This window comes from Balearica regulorum, chromosome 2, assembly GCF_011004875.1.
Source record: "Balearica regulorum gibbericeps isolate bBalReg1 chromosome 2, bBalReg1.pri, whole genome shotgun sequence".
NCBI lineage: Eukaryota > Metazoa > Chordata > Aves > Gruiformes > Gruidae > Balearica > Balearica regulorum.
In genome coordinates, this window is record NC_046185.1 from 89,818,141 (window position 1) to 89,834,545 (window position 16,405).

Genomic DNA, 16,405 nt, shown 5'->3' on the forward strand with positions numbered 1-16,405 from the left:
ACATCAGAACAACCAGCAGGTAGATCAGGCTGCCAAGATTGAAGTGGCTCAGGTGGATTTGGACTGGCAGCGTAAGGGTGAATTATTTCTAGCTCGGTGGGCCCATGACACTTCAGGCCATCAAGGAAGAGATGCGACATATAGATGGGCCTGTGATCGAGGGGTGGACTTGAGCATGGACGCCATCTCACAGGTCATCCATCAATGTGAAACGTGCGCTGCAATCAAGCAAGCCAAGCGGGTAAAGCCTCTGTGGTATGGAGGCCGATGGTTGAAATATAAATATGGGGAAGCATGGCAAATTGACTACATCACGCTCCCACAAACCCGCCAAGGCAAGCGTTACGTTCTTACAATGGTGGAAGCAACCACTGGGTGGCTGGAAACATATCCTGTGCCCCATGCCACTGCCCAGAACACTATTCTGGGTCTTGAAAAGCAAGTCCTGTGGCGACATGGCACCCCAGAGGAGAATTGAGTCAGACAACAGGACTCATTTTCGGAACAACCTCATAGACACCTGGGCCAAAGAGCATGGTATTGAGTGGGTGTATCACATCCCCTATCATGCGCCAGCCTCTGGGAAAGTTGAAAGGTGCAATGGGCTGCTAAAAACTACCCTGAGGGCAATGGGTGGTGGGACTCTCAAACACTGGGATACGCATTTAGAAAAGGCCACCTGCTTAGTTAACACTAGGGGATCTGCCAATCGAGCTGGCCCTGCCCAGTCAAAATTCCCACGCCCAGTAGAAGGGGATAAAGTTCCTGTAGTGCACATGAAAAATATGTTGGGTAAAACAGTTTGGGTTATCCCTGCTTCCGGCAAAGGCAAGCCCATCTGCAGGATTGCTTTTGCTCAGGGACCAGGGTGCACTTGGTGGGTGATGAGAAAAGATGGGGAAGTCCGGTGTGTACCCCAAGGGGATTTGATTTTGGGTGAAAATGGCCAATAAATTAAATTGCATGATATTAATAGCGATATACTGTATCAATGGTATGACCATAAGAATCACCCAAAACTAATGAAGGATGGACTTTGAAACTGAACAAAGTGCCACAATGATGGAACTAGAACTGCCTTCAACTGGTGCCCAGAAACTTCATCGAAAAATCACATCTTTGGCATCCCGACTGTGAGCATGGACCATACCAGATACATCGGTTGTGAAGACTCCGGATGCAGCATGCAACAATCCAGCTGCATGCACCATTGCTCCTGCTCTGAGAGACTGTAATGGCAGATGGAACCCAAAGCCATGGACTAAATGAACTCGACAGACATTTTAGAGCGATAGCCCATAGAGTAAGGCAATGAGTTCTGTAAAATAATCTGGGCATGACATAGATGGTATGGAATAAGGGGTGGATAATGTCCTGGTTCTGGCAAGGATAGAGTTAATTTCCCAAGGAGCCAGGACAGGTGAGCCAAGCTGGCCGGGGGCTATTCCATACCATGTGACATCATGCTCACCATAAAAGGGGGCTAGTCGGGCAGGGGCGGGTTCGGCGTGTCGGCGGGGCTCCGGGACGGGTCGAGCGTCCGGTCGGTCGGTCGTCGGATCGGTAAAATCGTTCTCTGTTATCACCCATCGTTACTATCTGTTATCAGCACTGTTGCTGATTGTTTCCCTCTCCCTTGCTGTCCCAGTAAACTGCCCTTATCCCAACCCTCGAGGCTTTGCCCTTGTTTTTCCGTTCTCCTCCCCAGCCTGCCGGGGGAGGGGTGAGCGAGCGGCTGGGGCTAAACCACGTCAGGTCATTACCCCTCGTCCTATCAGTACATGCCCTCGTAAACAGTCCCTCTCCAGCCTTCCTGTAGGCCCCCTTCCAGCGGGATCTTCTTGTCCACCAACATCCCCAAGCCCTTCTCAGGGCTGCTCTCAATCCATTTGTTGCCTAGCCTGTATTTGTGCTTGGGATTGCCCCAACCCATGTGCGGGATGCTGCACTTGGCCTTATTGAACTTCATGTGGTTTGTACAGGCTCACCTCTCAATCCTGTCAAGGTCCCTCTGGATGGCACCCCTTCCCTCCAGTGTGTCGAATGCACCAGAGTTCGGTGTTGCTGGCAGACTTGCTGAGGGTGCACTCAATCCCACTGTCCATGTCGCTGACAAAGATGTTAAACAATGCTGGTCCCAATACCATCCCTTGAGAAATGCCATTTTTCACTGGTCTCCACTTGGACATCAAGCTTTTTTTCAAGTCTTTGAGTGCAACCCTCTGACACAGTGTGATATCTGACACTGCGTGACATCTGACACAGCTGGTGAGGTAGCCAACTAGGGAAGGTGCCCCGCTGGACCTGTTGTTTGTGAACAGAGAAGGACTTGTGGGTGATGTGATGACTGGAGGCCATCTTGGGCATACTGATCATGAAGATAGAGTTTTTGATTCTCAGAGAAGTAAGCAGGGTGGCCAGCAGAAATGCTTCCTTGGAATTCCAGAGACTTTGGCCTGTTTAAGGGCCTGGTTGACAGAGTCCCTTGGGAGGCATTCCTGAAAGGCAAAGGAGTCCAGGAAGGATGGACATTCTTCAAGAACAAAATCTTAAAGGCACATGAGCAGGGTGTCCCCATGTGCTGAAAGATCAGCCAGTGGGGAAGAAGACAAGCCTGGGTGAAAGAGAGCTTTGGCTGGAACTCAGGAAGAAAAAAAGGGTTTATCACAGCAGGCCACTCAGGAGGACCACAAGGATGTCATGGGTTTATGCAGGGAGAAAATGAGAAGGGCCAAAGCGCAACTAGAAGATGATCTGGCTACTGCTGTAGAAGTCAATAAAAATGTTTCTATAAATACATTAGCAACAAAAGGAGGGCTAAGGAGAATCTCTATCCTTTGCAGGATGCAGGGGGAAACATAGTGACAAAGGCTGATGAACAGACTCAGGTACTTAATGCCTTCTTTGCCTCAGTCTTTAATAGTAAAACCAGTTCTTCTCTGGGTACCCAGCCTCCTGAGCTGGAAGACAAGGAAGGGGAACAGAATTAAGCTACCATAATCCAAGGGGAAATGGTTAATGACCTGCTACAACACTTAGACACACCCAAGTCTATGGGGCCAGATGGGATACACCCAAGGGTACTGAAGGAGCTGATGGAAGTGCTCACCAAGCCACTTTCCACCATTTATCAGCAGTCCTGGCTAAACAGGGAGGTCCCAGTTGACGGGAAGTTAGCAAATCTGACACCTATCTACAAGAAGGAGGATGTGGGGAACTACAGGCCCGCCAGCCTGACCTTGGTGCTGGGCAAGGTTATGGAGCAGATCATCTTGAGTACGATCACATGGCACATACAGGACAACCAGTTGATCAGGCCCAGTCAGCACGGATTTATGAAAAGCAGGTCCTGGCTGATTAACCTGATCTCCTTGTATGACAAGGTGACCCGCTTAGTGGATGAGGGAAAGCTTGTAGATGTTGTTTGGCTGGACTTTAGTAAAGCCTTTGACACCGTTTCCCACAGCATTTTCCTGGAGAAACTGGCTGCTCATGACTTGGATGGGCATATGCTTTGCCGGGTAAAAAACTGTCTGGATGGCCAGGCCCAAAGAGTTGTTGTGAATGGAGTTAAATCCATTTGGTGGCTGGTCATAAGTGGTGTTCCCCAGGGCTCAGTGTTGGGGCCAGTTTTCTTTAGTATCTTTATCAATGATCTGGACGAGGGGAACGAGTGCACCCTCAATAAGTTTGCAGACAACTCTGAGTTCTGTGGGAGTGTTGATCTGCTTGAGGGTAGGAAGGCTCTACAGATGAATCGGGACAGGCTGGATCGATAGGCCCAAGCCAACTCTGTGAGGTTCAACAAGGTTAAGTACCAGGTCCTGCACCTGGGTCACAGCAACCCCATGCAAGGCAACAGGCTTGGGGAAGAGTGGCTGGAAAGCTGCCCAGCATAAAAGGACCTTCGGGTATTAGTCAACAGCCAGCTGAATATGAGCCAGCAGTGTGCCCAGGTGGCCAAGAAGGCCAACAGCAGCCTGGCATGTATCAGAAATGATGTGGCCAGCAGGACTAGGGAAGTGATGGTCCCCCTGTACCTGGCATTGGTAAGGCTGCACCTTGAGTACTGTGTTCAGTTTTGGGCCTCTCACTACAAGAAGGGCATTGAGGAGCATGTCCAAAGAAGGGCAATGAAGCTGGTGAAGCTGGTCTAGAGAACAGGTCTTACAAGGAGCAGCTGAGGGAACTGGGGTTGTTTAGCCTGGAGAAAAAAGAGGCTGAAGGGAGACCTTATTGCTCTTCTACAACTACCTGAGAGGAGGTTGTAGCCAGGTGGGTGTCGGTCTCTTCTCACAAGTAACAAGTGATAGGATGAGAGGAAATGGCCTCAAGTTGTGCCAGGGGAGGTTTAGATTGGATATTAGACAAAATTTCTTCACTGAAAGGGTTGTCAATCATTGGAACAGGCTGCCCAGGGAAGAAGTGGTTGAGTCACCCTCCCTGGAGGTATTTAAAAGACATGTAGATGTGGTGCTTAGGGACATGGTTTAGTGTTGGACTTGGCAGTGTTAGGTTTATGGTTGGACTCGATGATCTTAATGGTCTTTTCCAATATAAATGATTCTATTCTATTCCTATTCCTATTCCTATTCCCATTCCTTCTATTCTATTCTATTCTATTCTATTCTATTCTATTCTATTCTATTCTATTCTATTCTATTCTATTCTATTCTATCTTTAAGGGAATAGTGATAATTTGTTATGTTATTATTACTTAAATCATTATGGAACAAATAAAGGCTTGAAGAAAAAAAAAGATGTATCGATATTCAGCAGTCATATTGGTTGGATGGAAAGAAAAGAACATGCCTGAGGCAGCTACAGGACTTTTAGAATGACCTTGGCTATGCAATTAGAATAAATCTTAAAAGAAATATTTATTATAGGAAATTAGTCAAATGAAAAAGCCTTGACGTGTGTGTGATACGCATTAGCAAGATAGTATTAGATTGACCTTACAGCTTTCTTAGAGAAGATGGACCATTTCACAGTCATCTTACCTATTAGAGCTTCCATAAAGTATTCAACATAATGATGAACAGGAAGTTATTTTTAAAGAAGAAGAGAGATAGGAGAAGTTTATAAAGTAGACAAACAAAAAAGGAAGATTGCAACAAGTTTTACTGGATGTGAGCATCAAATCAGATTGATGTTGTTAATGGAGCAATCTTGAAAAGATAAGTAATAGAAAAGAGATGAAATTCAACTGTGCAAATGCAATGTCATGTACTTAACAACTAGGGAAAAATGTCTCTGTTAAAATTTGGCTATTCTCAGTTAATGTAAAGAGCAGGAACTGGATTTATTAACTGACTATAGGATGACTACATGAAAATGCCATGAAAAAGTAAGATATGGTTCAAGAAAATCTAAGTCTAGTTGTTCCTTTAGAACAAGAAGAAATACTTCTACTTTAGAAGTCACTAAATTGATTTAATCTGTAACGTGTAATTGTTGTCACATGCATGTGTCTACAAGTTACACTTGAAAAATCAATGTGGGACACACTGATCTGCATAGGTTAATCCTAGTAGCCCACAAACGGAATAGACACACCACGCAGCAGACTTTCAGGGAGCAGGCTTTACTCTAACACAATCTGAATGGAATGGTTCTGACCATTCTTAAGCTTAATTAAAATAGCTCATTTTCCTACCTCATGCTTATCATTTCACCTTATTTACCAGTATACAATGTTGGGCAAGAGATCAAATGGGTAAAAACTGAATTAAATAAGCATGAGAAATAAAAGATGGTTTCTAACAAAAAGAGCTGTGATGGTTTTGAGCAAAATAGCAATAGCAGGATCAAGAGGCCTAAATACTTTTAAAATGGTACTTGATAAGTTTATGAAAGGGATTATATGACATGGTTGTCTGTGATGGCAGGTGCTGCATCCAGGCAGTTCATCCTAGGAACAAAGGCAATGGGATTAGGAGGAAATAATTGCAATAATCTTATCTGCACTTCTCAGATATGTGTCCTATGGTTAAGAGGTGTGGAGAAATGAAGCAGACTGCTCAGTCTGGCGGAAAGAAGAAATCAGCTGTAGTCAGCTTCATTCCTTCTGTTATTATGCATAGCTCTGCTGATTTGAGTTGATGATTTGTTTGGATTTTGTCTGCCTTTACAGATAAGGTTGACAAAACAGTTATTTGGAGAGTATTTAAGAAAAATATCAATAGATTAGCAAATACAGCGTACTGAGGGGTCAATATAACTGTAGCAGAAATAGCAAGGTGCTGATGATGTTTGCCTGCAGGTAGAAAAAAGGACAAAGTGTGAGAGAAATTAAAATCTAAGAAACAGTAACTCTTCAGAGGTCTCATGTACCCTTAGGTTCCAAACTGAATTTTCTGTGACTTGAAGGAGGAATAATCTCTGTTGTTTCATGCTGTCAAAATTTTATGTTTGAGTACTGCTACTGTTGATGTATCCCCTTTGCACTAGTGTTTAAAAGATGCTTCTGGGCTTCAATACCAATCAGTAGTATTCTTTAGAAATGTCAATAGCTGGCATATTAACACTTCAAATCTATATCCCTTATAAATGGGGAGCACTTGACATTCATTCTGTACCACACAGCAATTCTTAGATGGTGATACTACACAAGAGAGTGAAGAGAGAAAAAATACAAACTTTGAATTTTAGAAACTGCAGATGGACTTCTGGAGTTGATAGTTTCCAAAACTAACAGGAAAATAGCATCAGAACAAAGTTCTGGACCCACTGAAATCTAGAAGAGCTTTGCTACTGAATTCAAAGGGATCCAGGTTTTATAATTCACATGTATTCATAGAATCATAGAATCATAGAATGGTTTGGGTTGGAAGGGACGTTAAAGATCATCTAGTTCCAACCCCCCTGCTGCCGGCAGGGACACCCTCCACTAGACCACGTTGCCCAAAGCCTCATCCAACCTGGTCTTAAACACTTCCAGGGAGGGGGCATCCACAGCCTCTCTGGGCAACCTGTTCCAGTGCCTCACCACTCTCACAGTAAAGAATTTCTTCCTAACTTCTAATCTAAATCGACCCTCCTTCAGCTTGAACGCATTACGCCTTGTCCTGTCACTACACTCCCTCATAAACAGTCCCTCTCCAGCTTTCCTGTAGGCCCCTTCAGGTACTGGTAAGCTGCAATTAGATCTCCCCGGAGCCTTCTTTTCTCCAGGCTGAACAACCCCAACTCTCTCAGCCTGTCCTCATAGGAGAGGTGCTCCAGCCCTCTGATCAGCTTCGTGGCCCTCCTCTGGACTCGCTCCAACAGCTCCATGTCTCTCCTGTACTGGGACCCCCAGAGCTGGACGCAGTACTCCAGGTGGGGTCTCACAAGAGCGGAGTAGAGGGGCAGGATCACCTCCCTCGATCTGCTGGTCACACTTCTTTTGATGCAGCCCAGGACACGGTTGGCTTTCTGGGCTGCAAGTGCACACTGCCGGCTCATGTTGAGCTTCTCATCAATCAATACCCCCAAGTCCTTCTCTTCGGGGCTGCTTTCAATCCATTCCTCGCCCAGCCCATAGTTGTGCTTGGGATTGCGCCGACCCACGTGCAGGACCTTGCACTTGGCCTTCTTGAACTTCATGTGGTTTGCACAGGCCTACTTCTGCAGCCTGTCAAGGTCCCTCTGGATGGCATCCCTTCCCTCCAGCGTGTCGACCACATCACACAGCTTGCTGTCATCGGCAAACTTGCTGAGGGTGCACTCAATCCCACTGTCCATGTCACCGTATTATTAAGTACGTACTTGTTCTAGAGTATGTACTCAGGAATATGAATTTTCCTGCAGCCTTGGTCTTTAAAATAGGAATGAACCACAAAATATAATGATAACGTGTTTTCTTAACTATTTAGACTGTGAATTCTTTATATTAAAGATCTGTTATTGTGATTGAAACAACAGATTCCATCTTTTATTAGTTGCTTTAGTGTTATTGTGTACTGTAAAGTCTTGACTCAGAACATTAATGATACCAGAAATTAAAGAATTGTTCCCTAGAGTTAGTATCATATGGATATTGGTCAAGGCAATGTGGGTCCAACTTAGTAATAATACTGCTAGTAATATAATAAAGCACAATTTCTTGCCTCAAAACAAGCACATTGCTTAAAACAACAGAACATTCCTCTGCCTCTGTCCATCACAGCAATGAATCTCTTTTTGGCAGGTTAATATCTAACATCCATTCCACATCTTTAACTACATCATAGGTACTCAGTCAGACAACATTCTTAAAGAAAACCACATCAAAATACCAATAAACTGTGGCATGAAAAACCCCACAATAAAACCACCTTACAGTTCCCATAACAAAAAATTTCTTCAGTAGTGGGATTGTGCAAGGAACTTTACAAATATAACACACCTGCTACTACCATCACCACTGGATAAATTAGGGTATGTATGTCCACAGTGCAGTCAAAGGTTTAATCTATATGGAAATATGTAAACTACTTTTAGGCTAGCTAGATCATGTATTGATTAGTTTGCTCATGTCAGTACCTTGATAGCGCTGGAAGCAATTCCGTCAGGTTTGGTAGATCTAGTTCATCAAGGAGCATCTGAAGTAAGATGTGCTTCCAAGTAGTGCTGTGTTGCTCTCAGCTGTGCCTTCTCTGGTAACCTCATGAAGTGACTACACCTTCTGTCACTCATGCTCAGGTACGTGGAAAGAGGGAGACATTGCTTAATGACTTCATGCTCCCATCCCAAACTCCAGTCTCTCTGGCTCTGTGCAGTGTGGCTGCATGCACTTGATATCACAGTAGCTTAGCTACACAATTTTTAATCAGTTGCTTCAATGGCTTTGTGGTCCATCCTGAGCTGAGATACAGAGATATTTTCATTGGTATTCAAGCTACCTAAAGGCAATTTTCATAATGTCTGTATAAACTAGAGGCCAGACTGCAGCAAGTCGAAAAACAATTATCAGATTATCTCAGCACAGTGGTGTTACATGACCATTTAAAACCAGTGGTCTTAAAACAGTCTCACTGCTTAAATTAACCTTTCATGTCAACTTTTATCTTACTCTTATTTCTTCAGCAGCTTTTATAATCAGTTTTGATTTGCCTATCTTACATATTTTCACCTATTTGACATCCTTAGCAAGATATTTGAATGAACTGCATTTTAATGAACCGTGCTGGAAAATCCATTTGTCATCAGTTCTGCCATTTTTGCTCACATCTATAATCAGCTAATATAATTAAAAAGACTAGGCCAAGAATGAAGTACTGCTTAATGTGATGGTTACTCTGATGGACCCTAAGGGATGGAGCTGAAACTAACACAGTAATTCCACAACATGGCCATCACTGAGTTCAGGGAACCTGCCTCTCCATCTCATTCAAAAAAATAGACTTGGCTATAAGACAAGCCGAAATGGGTGGATTCACCAATGGTTTCATCAATGCACTGATGACAATAAAGAGCTTAATGCTGACTTTTTGTTAAAGGATTTGGGTAAAGGCATCATTGTTAACACATCACAATCAGTTTGGTAGACCACCCTCATGACTTTGATCACAGCTCCTTTTCTCAGATGTTACCCTTTCATCCACAAGAACAAAGCATTAATGTTCACTGTACATTACTACATGTAATTTTAATTTCTCTAAACTCTATTCATCAGCTTGTGGGTACAGCTCATATAAAATATGAAATGCAGATTGACAGAAGGACACAAGGAGCAGCAAATATGGGAAAAGACTCAGTCTAAGGAAAAAAACAAAGATGTTAATGGAATGGAACTCAGTAGGTCATGAAAGTAGATCAAGAATAATTATCTATGAAATGCTGCAAGGAATATAGCAGACTCGTGAGGGCAGAATTTAATGTCAGTGAGATGAAATTTTGAGGATTAATTCCTGTGACTGTTAGCGGAAGTATGTGTCAATTTTCTTACAACATGCATATGAGCTGCTGTTGATCATTTCAAAGCACAAGTTCAGCTAAATGTTGCTAGTATTTTGGAGAAGGCACTTAATGCAGAAACTGAGCATCCTTCTAATAAAGCATGCCTGATAATCAAACTTATTAAGAGATTATATCTTGAAATGCTAGTTTAGGGTTAATAACTCAGACAAATGACATACGCATGTTTTAAATAGCCTAATTTACTAAATTAACATTAAGTACAAATCACATATTCATAATTTTGTTTTGATGGTATGATTTATTGTTCTGAGTTCCACTAATATAAGTGTACTAGTGGACCTGGGCATAGATGGTAGCACCTAAGGAATATTGCATCTGTCTGGCATGGTGTGTGGTTTCAAACCATCTGCAATATTAGCTTTAATGGAAGGCTGAAGCCAGTATCTCAAATTATCAAAACAGGCTGCCAGAGTACTTCTTTACCATAGTTCTTGACTGAGTGTTGTTTCTGCCATTTTCAGCATCCTTCAAGGGGAAGGGGTGACGAGATCTTCTTGAATTTCCTCTGTAGCATAGCATTTTTCATGGTATGGAATATCCCTTTGGCCAGTTTGGGTCAGCTGTCCTGACCGCGTTCCCTCCCAGCTTCTTGGGCACCCCTCGCCTTCTCATTGGCAGGGCAGTATGAGAAGCTGAAAAGACCTTGACTACTTGGCAACAACTGAAAACATCAGTGTGTTATCAACATCATCATCCTAAATCCAAGAAACAGCACTACATCAGCTGTCAGAAAGAAAATTAACTCTATCCCTGCCAAAACCAGGACACAGGTAAAGGAACTGGTTGCCACCAGTCCCAGGAGTGGTATCTGACTTGGTTACTTGTGGAACTAGTTAGTGGTTAGCTAGAAGTACAGACAGCATCTCAAAAACTGATTAAGGTAACTTCTGTCATAGGTGGTGGTGTTGTGTCTTGGTCTATAGTTAAGTAGGGTAAGAAAGTGTTCATGTGACAAGGGTTCTATGTTGGCTTCAGTCCTGGAAGTAAGAAGGGGCTTAATGAGGATCTCTAGACATCACAGGCTGAATGTATGGTATCTGAATTCTGGAATGAGATAAGCAGAGGCTGGTTCCTGTTATCAAAAGCATCCTAATGTTCATTTGTCTGAAGTTCCACCAATTAGAGACTGTCAAGGGCATCACCTGTTTGAAACACCCAGAAACGTTTATGAATCTTGCCTACAAGAAGACATATTTTTCTGCTTTCAAAACTGAACAAAAGCATTTCCATTGTTGAGAAGTTTATTTCTTCCAGTATTTCTCTGAACTCTACATGAATAATTGTCCTAGGTCAACAAAATAGAAACAACTCATCTCCCAGTAAAATAACCTTCCTCTGCTTTTAAACTACTTCCATTGCACACATCAAAGCATCACATTAGTTACAGTCAACAATGATCAGCATACCGCCTCTGACTTTTCGAAAGCAATGTCTGTTTTCATTTAGCCAGTATTGAAAACTCAGGCCTCCTGTTCTCTTCAGAAAGAGCAGGTTGTATCGGGTGCAGGTGCCCTGGTGCTAGCAGTGGCAGCAGCTGGTTCCAGCCGGCTCCAAGGGCCCCACCGCAGGGCACAGCTGAGCCCCTCAGCCACGGGCGGGCGCCTCGGGGAAAGCCTGGGTAAGAAAGGGCAAAGCGCTGCCCGGCAGCCAGGGCTGAGGGAAACGGGGTGAGAAAGAGCACTGCGAGCCCTGAGGGGAGAGCGGGAGGAGGGCAGGAGGGGCTCCAGGTGCCCCCGCTGAGGTGCCCCTGCGGCCCCGGGAGAGACCCCGGTGGGGTGGGTGTTTCCCTGCAGCCCGTGGGAAGGCCCCAGGCTGGAGCTGGGGAGCAGCATGAAGAGGAAGGAGTGGCAGAGAGGACACGGGCTGACAGCAGCCCCTCATTCCCCATGTCCCTGCTGTCTTCAGGGGAAGAGGTAGAGGAGTTGGGGATAGAGGGAGTGAAGGTGAACCTGCAAAAAAACCAGAGGTATAAGGAGGAAGGTGTTTTAGTTTTTGTCTTTTTTTCTCACCATAGATAAAATTAATTTTCCCCACATTGAGTCTGTTTTACCAGTGACAGTAGTTGATAAGTGTCCCAGTCTTTATCGTGACACCCTTTCATCTTTTCAGCTTTTCATCTTATTTTCTCCCCCAGTCTTGAGGAGGGTGAGAGAGCGAGCGGCTGGGTGGGCATCTGGCAGCCAGCCAAGGTCAACTCACCACAAGCAGGTACTTTATCAGGCTTTGTTGCATTATGTAAGGTGTAGGCTGATGGAAAACTTTTTATTTGTAAAGTTTTTGTGTTCATAAACTTGATAAATTTGTTGGTACATTTTTGCACAGCACTCCCCTTCTTTTCCCTCTTTCCCTTCCTCTCAGATTAGCTGTCTAAACCAAGGTTTAACAGACAGAATTGAAAGCCTCCAAATGTATGTTTGATGTTACACTAATACCATGGAGTAAGGTACAGATTCTCCATGAAAAAGAGGTAGCTATAAGAGGCACTGCACTTGTTTTCACGTGCTCTGGGGATGGAACATGTGCTTCTTGAATTAGATGTACAGTCTACATCTATGAATGGATATTTCATATACAGTCCGTGGCTTAAAGTTGTTGCAATCTGCTAGCTATGACCTTGCAAAGAGACAGCTGGGCTTGCCTTGGCCAAAGAAGACATAAATTCGAGGACCTTGAATATTTTACTTCTCTACAAGGATGCCAGACATCTTTCAAACCACACTTTAAAGAGATCAGAATTGGGTTTGTGAATTACTGTCATTTTAGCTGATCTAAAGGTGAATCTGTAAGCTAAGCCAAATCAAACTTAATTGACCTTAGCTTTTGTACTGCCTTTCCTGAGAGGCAAGTTCTGTGATCCAGCAACTAATTTGCTACAGAGCTGAAAGGAACTTTACTGTGTAGGTACTTAAGCACTCTATAAGCAGAGGGTAATAAACCTTGCTGCTGGAATTAATTGAAGGTGGGCATCTGGATATGCACACATCTCCGAAGAAGGTTTCTGATTTTATCTGTCAGGAATTACCCAGTTTATCTCAGAGCAGAATAACAATTTCCTCTTGGCTGGTGAATAAATACCCTATAAAATGACTAATGGTCTATTTAATTGTCCTATTGAAAAGCGCATGGTTGTGACTAATGTGCTAAATAAACCAACTTTGGAAACCTCATACAGTACTTACTAGACTTAAAGTAATGAAGCATGATGATGAGATCTACACTTGATCCTAACTACTCTGTCATTCATGTCAAAGTTTTCTTCTCAAGAAATCAAATGCTCTTGCAAGAATGTTCAGAACATGAATGGGCTTGACTCTCTCAATACAAATCACTGATTTTGCCCTGAATCATTATTTGTTCGAGTCTTAAATACTATAATTTCCCAGTGTGTCAGTAGTGAGGGAAATGTAGTTGCAGAATGACATATTTAATTCCAACATTAGAAAGCCTAAGGTAAATAATAATTCTTTGTTTGTGTTTCAATGGTGCATAAAATTGCAGAGTTCAGATGGTTTTAGTTTCCTTTGCTTGTACATGTATCTGTTAAAATCAGCCTCAGCTAATGGAGAAATATATATAGCATAGCTGTCAGTTCCAATCCAGCCTATTGACTGGAGACTGTTTAATGCACAACAGTAAGCACATTGCTGGTAGTATATGTGAGAGTGCAGTATCAGGCTACAGGGCAAAAGAAACTGAAAGTTACTGCTGCCTGTTGTCTGTCTGGCATCCTACAAGTGTGTGAATTAAGAAGCAGTTTTCAGGGGCTACGTTGCTAAAATTAACACTAATTGATGCTTTTATTAGTAAGACAAAATTATTTCAGGTCCTAATTTAACAAAACTTTAAAAGGTATGTTTTAATTCTATCCAAGACAATTTATAATTGAATAAGATGTTAGCATTTAGTTGCCTACTCACTGCGTTTCTCTATGTCTGCTAAAGTCAGGAACAGGACCTGCAGTACAGGGAAGACATATGATGCTGAGATCCATACTTTGTGTGCTCTGTGAGCAAAAGTTCATGTGCAGGGTTTTATAGCTGTTAGGGAGACTGAATTCAAATTAAACACTTGAAGGGGAAAGAACAAAAAAAATCCAGTATCAAGAAATATGGTCAGTAAAGGTAAGATACAATGTTCAAAAACATACAAAGTAATCTACAAAAAAAAATTCATTTCCCAGAATTACAAATGGTCATTTAAAAAACCAACCAAACAAAAAAAATCAAAACCAACAAAGAAAAAACCCCACCAACAAACAGAAAAATAACATAAATCATAAATGTGCTTACAGTACATTTTTAGATATTGGAAAACATCAAGTGAAAACATAATTTTTAATTAAACATCTTAGCTAGCCATTTTTTTGCACACATTTAAACTGTTTGAGCTATTCTGACTAGCTATTATTTTCTCTAATAATCAGCAAATAGAAGAATAGACAGAAATTACTTCTAATCAAATTGTTGTAGTCTCTTTTATACGTTATGGTATTTTGAATACACTTCCCAACATACTCTTCAGGTATCAAAGTGCTTAAGTGACTTGGATGCTGTCCTACCACCCCTAAGGAATGTGGTTAAAGTTCACAGCTATGGCAGCTGACAGGGCCATATCTGTTGTGTGCAATAACAGCAGATTGATAGCCCTGGTGACATTAATCTGTCACTTTTCATAGGTATGAAGCTGACTGAAAATCGTTTTCAAAAAAGCAGCAAATAGAAGTAAGTTTTATTTTGAACAAAATTCAAACATCTGCAGGTTCCTGTTGCTATGCAGGGCCATCAATGTCACTGCTAACTACAGAGTATCAATCATCTCCCCTCACAAAGTGCCATATGCTGTAGCAGTTCAGAATATTTTGCTCATGGTTTGTGGTATCTGAAGAAAAGACTAAATTATAGAGGAGAACAAATCATGACTTTCATGGAAGGGCTCCAGTAATCCAATTCAGCTTAGGTAATGATATATCATTTCTTGCTTTCTGGTTTGGATTCTTTAAGCTTTTGACATTGGTTCCAGCAATTTGATTTCTTTTCAATTTATCTCTGCCTCTTCTATGATATATAGAAGCCTTCATTCAAACAGGTGGTATACACTTTTCAATCTCTTTCCCTCCCACCTCCACCTACCTACAGCCATTGTCCCCATCAGATTTACAGGTTAAACCTTTAAACTTTCATGTGACATTTTGCCAGTACTGACAGCTTTGTGTAGATGCTCACAGAATGTTAGCATCCGGCCACAGCAGTCAGAGATCCAGTGCAACCATCACACAATGGTGTCTTTCTTGACACTGTGAGCAAAATGTATGCATTGGCAGTGGGAATCGTAAGTTACATTCAGACAGCATGATTGCTGATCTCCCTTCAAACCATGAGAAGATAGGCACCCCTCAGAAAGCTTATATCAAGGAGATGAGGACAGGGGAGATTCCAAGCCCCATAAACAGAGTTGAGGAGGAGACGGGAAAGAATTTAGAGAGACTTTGCTCAGTAAGGTAGGGCACATTTCTGGATTAATGGTCATAGGAAAGGCTTTGCAGTGGGGATATCTCATATCTGTCCTATTTCCTTTTGCCAGATGTATTTCCTCAAGGCTTTCAAATGCATTACAGTTGCACAGAAAGCTTGACCAACGTATTCATCATCATTGATCAAACTGACTTTGAGGGTGTCCTTCAGGTGCTTCTGACAGTGATTTGAAACAAGTGCCACTTCCTGGCTGTCTTGTGTTTTTTATGGCTCCTAGTGAACATCAATAATATGAATTTCATTTTAATTCTTCTGTAAGGGATCTTATTTATAGAGCAATTTCTCGTGCAGTGTCTTGTCTCTATGAAATGATTGCCAACGCAGGCAGCCGTTAAAGTTTACTGCTTAGGCCTTCCTTCAAGGTACAATATGGATATTACTTTCTAAAAGTAATTTAGACTACAGAGCGCTAAGAAAATGTTAACTCCTTGCAAGCTGCCCATCCCAACTGGAATGCTGGCTGATTTTATGAACTGATCTAACTTAATTCAACAGTTCAACAACTTTTCCATTCTCCTCCCTCTTCAAACACGTGGCTGACAATTAACTTTGATCATTAAAATAGCATCAAGTTCTATTCAGCATTAACATTTTTTGTGACTTAAACTATGATGTCATGTTTTGCCAGTATGTTACTTTTTATGTGTGCTTGGGCAATGACCAGCTGTTTGTTAACTGCTTCCATTTCCAAAGCAAGATCTTAGTAAAGAAAGAAGAAAACCATCAAAGAAACTCAATTTTTGTAACTTCGGGAGCAATCCAAATAAATAATAATGCAGGAAGTAGGTTACAATACTTGATGTTTCAGTAAAGAAAACAAAGAACTCTACTAACACACAGTTTCTGGATTAATCTATTTTGGAGAAGGTTTTTGCAAATCTACAAGTCAGTTGTATTTTCGTGCACAGAGTTATGGGCCCTATAGCTCT

At 42.3% G+C, this 16,405-nt stretch overlaps 1 long non-coding RNA gene across 1 annotated transcript in view; it reads left to right on the top strand.

Annotated features, from left to right (window-relative positions):
• Positions 1–1,535: 1,535 nt before the first annotated feature.
• The window catches only part of LOC142600751 (uncharacterized), a 179,964-nt gene continuing 165,094 nt past the window's right edge, over positions 1,536–16,405 (top strand). Inside the window, exon 1 of the long non-coding RNA XR_012834314.1 lies at positions 1,536–1,563. This is a non-coding gene — a long non-coding RNA (uncharacterized LOC142600751). The remainder of the gene's footprint in view (positions 1,564–16,405) is intronic.